Below are 7,522 nucleotides of genomic sequence, written 5' to 3' on the forward strand. Positions count from 1 at the left end.
AGTAGGGTTTTTTCCTCTTACTTAGGCCCTTATTCACTATGGTAAAGGATGTCTGCTTTTTAGCCAGGCATAATAGTAACTTCATGTAATCATAGTAGTCAGGAACTTGAGGCAGGAGGATGGCCATGAGCTCTAGTTCTGGCCTCCATGGGCACCTTTGCATACTTATACATAACCTCATAGACATATACATAATTAGACTTTTGTTTCTTTCTTTGTTGTTAGGTTTTCATTATGTGCTTGTGGGGTTGATAAATTTCATTTAGGGGCTGAAGAGATGGCTCGGTGGTCAAGAGTACTGGCTGTTCTTCCAAGGGACCTTGGTTCAATTCCTAGCATCCATATGGTAACTCACTACCATTTATAACTCCTGTTTCAGGGAATCAACACCTTTTTGAACTCTGCAGAGCATGCATGTGGTATGTAGACATACATGCAGGGGGAAAAAACCCATACACCTAAAATTTGTGGGTGAGGGAAGAAGAAATGGGTATTCGAAGCTAGGCAAGGTGGTATTCACTTGTAATGCCAGCACTGAAGAAGCTGAGGCAGGACAATCAGAACATTTGATTGAGTCTCTGCAGATTTTTTTAAAAATGATTGTGTCTCAGAAGGTATAACAACGTTGTTATATTTGCAGTATACTTCCTTCCCGCTATACTGTTAGTAGAAAAGCATCTTTCCGTAGGCTTCTCAAAAGGCAGGGAAGTGTCCTTCAGCCCTCACATAAATCTCCATGTCCTGACCTATGGAGTCCTGAGGAGCAAAAGCACCCTGTGCATGCTAAACAAGAACTGCACTAACTGAGCTGCATCCCAGCCCTGATGGATACATTCGTTGGCCTTTTCTCCAGGGACCCTCTAAGGCGGGTTCGCTGTGATGCCACAGCTACTAGTGGAACTGTACAAGTGCCCTTCATTGCCATCTGTTACTCCTCTTGGAATCTGACTTCACTTGACCAAGTACTAACAGGAGTATGAAGGGGAGGTGCTGCCATAGCTCTGGGGATTAAAGCTTACTGGGGTTGCAAGGGAATGAAGAAAAGATAAACACACGTGCACAGAAATGCTGGTTGTCCCATGGACCAGACTTATGAATTAACCTCAGCTCTCCAGAAGCTCAGGGTGTTTGTAATATGCAGGTGACCAGAAAGGCATGGTTTATGGGCTACAGGGTGTCAAGGAGACAGGTTTAGCTCAGATTAGTAGGAGTAATTTCTATAGGGGAACAGTTCAATGTCAGGGGGAATAGCTGTGGGGTAGATTTTCTATGCACCATTTGCACTCGAATCCCTGAAGAAAGCTTCGCCATCCTTGAGCCTCACCTGGATTAGGAAGACAGCTTTGTCATTTTTCCATGGGTCTCTGCCTGGGGCCCTTGACTTTATCATGTCAGCAGCTCACCCATTCAGGGCTTCCTCCACTCCCTTCAAAGAAGGGGCCTTCTCTAGATTTCATGGTTCCTTTCTTTTAGGGTATAATAATGAATTCTTGCTTTCTTCTGTTTTGAGTTTTTGAGGCAGGGTCTCTCTGTGGTCCTAGCTATCCTGGAACTTACTCTGTAGACTTACTCTGCAGGCTGGCCTCAAACTCAAGGATCAGTCTCTACTTTGCCAAGTGTTAGAATTAAAGGAGTGTACCACCACCCCAGGCTTTCATGAATGAAGTCTTAAAGAAGCTGGGTGAGGATGAGAGAGATGGAGAGGTGGCTCAGCAATTAAGAGCATTGGCTAGTTTTGGAGAGGACTTGAATTTGGTTCCCAACACCCACATAGCAGTATACAGCAAACCTGTTCTCTCCTGTTCTAGGGGCTCTGGTGGCCTATACAGGCCCTGCAAGCACGTGTACTAGTACATGCAGACCAACACTCATATGAAACAAAAGGGACTGAGTTGACTCCCTAGCAGTATAGTGTAGGGGATTAACCCTGGGTCCTCACAGGACTACACCTGCTTGGAAAGTTCTGTTCAAGTCCTGCGCTCCCTTTGTTCCCACATCTGCCTCACAAAGGGATCCAACTCCTGCCTTCCAATTTGCTTCCTCAAAATGTGTGTCTGGACCCCTGGGACTGACATCACACCACCTCCTCTGCTCTTCTGGCCCTCACGTATAGGTTTGGGCTACATTTCACTTTTTCCAATGGCACATAGGAGATAACTGAAACGACAACAAGCCAAACAGTGTCTGTCACAGTGCAGGTTCTATCCAGTATCTTAGAATCCCATCTCCAGTCTTCTGCAAACCCTTCCATGCCTCACTGACTTGCTTCTGAATGAACAGTTTATTATCAGGGTGGAGACAGAGATCAAAGGGAAATACTGGGGCTGGAGAGATAGCTCAGCTGTTAAAGAACTTGCTTCCAAGCACCCAAGTAGTAGCTCACTCCATCTGTAATTCCAGTTCCAGAGGATCTGATGCACTCTGCCCTCCACGAGCACCAGGTATGCACATGCAGGCATAATACCTATAAACATTTTGGAAAATTGTTTAATTTTAAGGGAAATGACAAAAGATGTGTTAACTAATAAGAGTTAGAACAAAGTAAACATTGGCCAATGACTAGTAGGTCGTCAGTAAAAGAAATCCAGTGCACAGAAAGCAACTACTTATGTGTAGACAGAGCAGGGAGAAAAGGAAAAAGGGGAAAGAAAACAAACTTGCAATCACAGCTGAACGCCTGATACTTAGGAGACCAGGTCCTGGAAGAACAGGAGTATGCAGGCCTGTGAGGAAACACCTGAGGGGGAGAAGCAGTCCACGAAGTAAGGAGGCAGCAGGCATTGCCTGATACCACTGGGGCAGACAATGCAATGAATGACTTAACTCAATGTCCTGTATTTTATGTCAGTTGAAAGTTGCAGACTGGCAGAGCCAGTGATTCTAAGTAATAATCACACAGGAAAGCTTGGTGTGAGGATGCAGCTGGCTGGTTCTGAGGACAGGGAGGTGAGCATCACAAGGTCTTTCATGAACCACTGTGCACTGAATTCGAAAGAAACAGCACCCTGAAAGAAGTCATCTCCATGTCTCTCTATTGGAGACCTGACAATGGACTATAGAACAAAGGAGAAACACTTCCCAAATGAGGGTGGGGCTCTCTGGTCACCGCTTGAGCCAATTGCTAGGAACTAGCCATGGAAAAGCCATGTTTTTGTTGGAAGGTGATCATCCAGATGATTCAAGTATAAATATAAATGTTTTTTAACTTAACAGCAAATGAGAATTGTGGAGAGGGGGAACAGCTCTTCTTTAATTCCTTCAGTTTCTAAAACAATATTAGAAAATCTGACCCCAGAAAAAGGCCACTTCAACTGAGAAAAGTAAAATTTGGCCACAGTAAAGCAATTGTGCGTACAGCACCACCACCAGTAGGTGTCCGAGCTAGAGAAGTTTCCAACACGCAGGCCTCACCTAAAGCACCATTGCTTTCTGGAGATAACTGAGTAATTCTGAAAATCCGCAGGGCGTAGGTGTCACATGATTTTAGTCCCAGCACGTGGGAGGGAAGAGGCCAGCGGATCTGTGTTTGAGACCAGCCTGGTCTAGAGAAAGAGTTCCAAGAAACCCAGAGTGGGGTGATGGGAGGTATGATTCTAAAGAACAAATATAAAGTCTATTTCGGCTTTTTCCAAGGGGGGGGGGCATTTAAATAATGTGCAAGTGCCAAGGGAGAAAAATAACCATACAAGCTTCAGGAGAGCTTTGCTTCCGTTTCCCAGTAGAACTGTTTTCAGCACAAAGTTGTTCCGTCTCGAAGTACTCGGGACCACCGGGAAGCCCTACAGGTGTTTTCTGTACCTTTAGCTAAAGCTACGAAGAGACAGCGCCCCGAGCCTTCTCCTTAGTTTTCACCGTTATATGGGCCAAAAAGAGAGCACCCTAAAAAAATACTACAAATCCCATCATGCCACTTCAGCGGAGGTAGGCGGGCCCTTGGCCACGTGGGCGTATCTGACCAATAACGACTGTCGTTACAGCGGACAGTTTGGACGTGTTTGTAAAAGGCCGCGGCAAGCAAAGAGAGACGCGGCGAGGGTGGTCACCAACCAGAGGTCCCTAGAGTTGCGAGGCAGGTAAGGGGGCTAGGTGTGAGAGGCCAAGCACAAGCCGGGCACGGCTTAGGGCGAAAAATAGAGGCGGAAAACGTTCGGGGAACTGTGTGTCGGATTGATGACATTTCTGCTGGGCCCTCACTTGGCACCGGAAGTGAGCGTCTAGCGAAGGATGCCGGGAAGCAGGTCGCATGGGAAGTGCGTTTAGCAACCGGCCGTTCCCGGAAGCTGCGCTTAGGCGCGTTACCCTAAACAACACAGGGGTTGTGGCCCGGACTCTGTTATTTGACAGCAACCTGGCTGATTCTGCAATCAATAAAGGTCTGCGGGCTGTGACGTTTCGATCCAACCCGACAGTTTTATTCCTAAAATGGGTAAATGGCGCCTCCACAGGATCCCTTGAGTGAATGTGTGTACTCGAGTGGTTCTTTCTCACTTGGGGCGATGTTCACATGCCTAAGGCAGCATCCCCACACCGACCAGCTCAGCCGGATGGAACCAGGGGGCAACCCATCGCGTCCCGGGGTCCCTCTGCCAGCTCCAGGCGCTGGTCATTCTCTTGCTGAGAAGAGACTACCATCGGGAGACCCTTCAGGTTTCCAACAGAGCTCCTTCACAAGTCCTGTACCTTGTGTATCCTTTTTTAAGACAGAGTCTGCAAGCCGGGCGTGGTGGCGCAGCCTGTCATCCCAGCACTTGGGAGGCGAAGGCAAGATTTCAAATTCCAGGACAGCTAGGTTATATAACAGACCCTCTATCAAAAAGAAAAGAACAAACCGGGAATGATGGGGAGCTCCTTTAATTTCAGAACTCTGGGGACAGAGACTGGCGAGTCTCTTAGTTCGAGGTTAGCAGCTCCATCCCAGGACAGCCAGGTCTATACAAAGAAATCCTGCTCTCCACCTCCTGCTGCACCCCCCCCCAAAAAAAGGAAAATAAGAAGAAAACTCTAATAATTTGTAGTAGTACATGTTTTCAAATTCAGATAGTAAAAAAATGAAATGAAATTTCAGGTCTCAAATCACTGCTGAGGGAATAGACATCTATACTTAGTCCTTAAAGTTTTTTTTTTTTAAAGATTTGTGTGTAAGTGTGTTGTGTGTTCCCAGTGTGTCAAAGAAGTTGGATTTCCCAGAACTAAGAGTTATAGGCAGATGAGCCCTGATGTTGATTCTTGGAACCAAACTTGTGTCCTCTAGAAGAGCAATACACAGTCTTAGCCACTGAACCATCTCTCCAGCCCTATTTGCCTCCTCACTTTCTTTTCAAAACTAAGTTTAGCATACACAAAGCACTAAGCTTTGTTCACTCCACAGTGTATGTTGAGACTTACTTCTTACTGGTACACAGACTTCAATTGTTTTTAGTGGCTTTACAATGGCATGTTATTCAATACACTGTACTTAGTTCTTTAGTGGAAGTCCTTTTCCTAATCTGCAACTAAGAAATATCACAGGGGCATCTCTGTGATTTGGATGCCAGCCCAGTCCACGTATTGAGTGCAGCCAGATGTACATAGTAAGACCCTATTTTCAGAGAAGAGGTGGGAGCTGGAAAGATGGCCCAGGGGTTAAGAGAAACTGCTCTTGCAGAGGATCTGAGTTGAGTTCCTAGCACCCATGCCTAGTAGCTCACAAGCACCTGGAACTACAGATCCAGACGGATGCGGTACGTCTGCCTACTATGACTGCCCACACTCATATGTACATAGCCCGACATAGGATAGGTTTCAGCCCCTTTGGGAACAGTTTCCAGGCTCTGAAAATGTTAAATGTACAGAGGAAATAGCCATGTTTACTATGATGTTTACATTTATTGAAATATATGGTCCAGCACTGTGGACCATACATGTAGCCCTGTCACTTAGGAGGACAAAAGGGTTATCAAGAGTTCAAGGCCTGCCTCATACATAATAAGTTCCAAGTCACAAAGTAAAACCTTATCTTAAAAATAAAACAAATAGTATATGGTATTCAATAAATATATACATGGTGGGGGGCTTACTGGGGATCAAATCAAGGGTCTTATACATGCTGAGCCAGTGTTCTACAACTCAGCTGTACTACCTTCAACCCCATGTAAGTTTATTTTTTTAATTTTTTAAAAAGACTCATTTATTATATATGAGTACACTGTAGCGATCTTCACACACACCAGAAGAGGGCACCAGATTTTATTATAGATGGTTGTGAACCACCATGTGGTTGCTGGGAATTGAACTCAGGACCTCTGGAAGAGCAGTCAGTGCTCTTAACCACTGAGCCATCTCTCCAGCCACTGCCCCCCATGTAAGTTTATGGGAAGACATTTGTCTATACAAATACTGGTCCCAGTGATCTCAGCACTATGCATCATAGCCAAAAACTTGGGACTAAGCCAAGCATCTGTGACTAATACCTGGACAAACAAAATACAACTTACCTATACATTGAAATACTGCATTTAAAAAAAGATTTTACAGGGATTAGGGAAATGACCCAGCAGTTAAAAGTGCCTGCTTCTCTTCAGAGTCCCATTCCCAGCACTCTGGGATGTCATTATCAGGCAGCTTTTCAAGTACCCATGACTTCAACTCCAGAGGATCATATACCCTCTGACCTCCATAGGCATCTGCATATCAGACAGATACACAACTAAAAGTAAATCTTTGATCACATTTTACATAACTGGGTATAGAGGCTTATTCCTTTAATAATGAAGTTGATCCCAGCACTCAGGAGGCATTCATTAGGTCCAGGCCAGTCTGGTTTCCAGAGTGAATTTCAGGCTAGTCAGGGATTCTTGGTGAGACCTTGTCCCAGAAACAAAACCAAATTACTATGTACAAGCTAGTACATATATTCATGTATATGTGTATTTAGAAATATGTTTCTCCATTATTTTTGTGCATAATCAGCAGTGTATTATATAGTCTAATTTGCACCTAAAATATTTTTTCAAGAATTACAAGCAGATTGCCTTATCCCATTTTAGTGAAAAAGCATTGAGAGACAGAGAAGATGGTTTTTGTTTTTGTTTTTGTTTTTTTTAAGATTTATTTATTATATATAAGTACACTATAGCTGTCTTCAGACACACCAGAAGAGGGCATCAGATCTCATTACAGATGGTCATGAGCCACCATGTGGTTGCTGAGATTTGGACTCTGGGCTTCTGGAAGAGCAGTCAGTGCTCTTAATCACTGAGCCATCCAGCCTGAGAAGATGGTTCTTGAGGTGAAGTTCCTGCCTTACGAGCATGAGGTCTGGTCCTCAGGTAGAGAGGTGAGAACCTGTGATCCAAGTGCTTAAGGATCCCTACAAAAGAGCCAAGTGTAGACGTATGTGCCAGCCAGGGCTGGGTAGCAAGATTCTATCTCAAAAAAATGGGGTTGGGGATTTGGCTCAGTGGTAGAGCGCTTGCCTAGCAAGCACAAGGCCCTGGGTTTGGTCCTCAGCTCCACAAAAAAGAAAGAAAAAAAAATTGAGAGA

At 44.9% G+C, this 7,522-nt stretch overlaps 1 protein-coding gene across 10 annotated transcripts in view; it reads left to right on the forward strand.

Annotated features, from left to right (window-relative positions):
- The first annotated feature begins 3,484 nt into the window (after window positions 1-3,484).
- Window positions 3,485-7,522, forward strand: part of C4h2orf42 (similar to human chromosome 2 open reading frame 42) — a 29,196-nt gene continuing 25,158 nt past the window's right edge. For 2 of the 10 annotated variants that reach the window (XR_005503222.2, XM_039107616.2), the window contains exon 1: window positions 3,978-4,073. The gene's annotated coding sequence lies outside the window, so the exon portion shown is untranslated. Of the gene's footprint in view, window positions 3,586-3,962; window positions 4,074-4,190; window positions 7,316-7,522 lie in introns of those variants that run through there. The other 8 variants (XM_063286073.1, XM_008763074.4, NM_001107872.3 and 5 more) reach the window with 8 other exon arrangements.

This window comes from Rattus norvegicus, chromosome 4 (assembly GCF_036323735.1).
Source record: "Rattus norvegicus strain BN/NHsdMcwi chromosome 4, GRCr8, whole genome shotgun sequence".
Taxonomy (NCBI): Eukaryota; Metazoa; Chordata; class Mammalia; order Rodentia; family Muridae; genus Rattus; species Rattus norvegicus.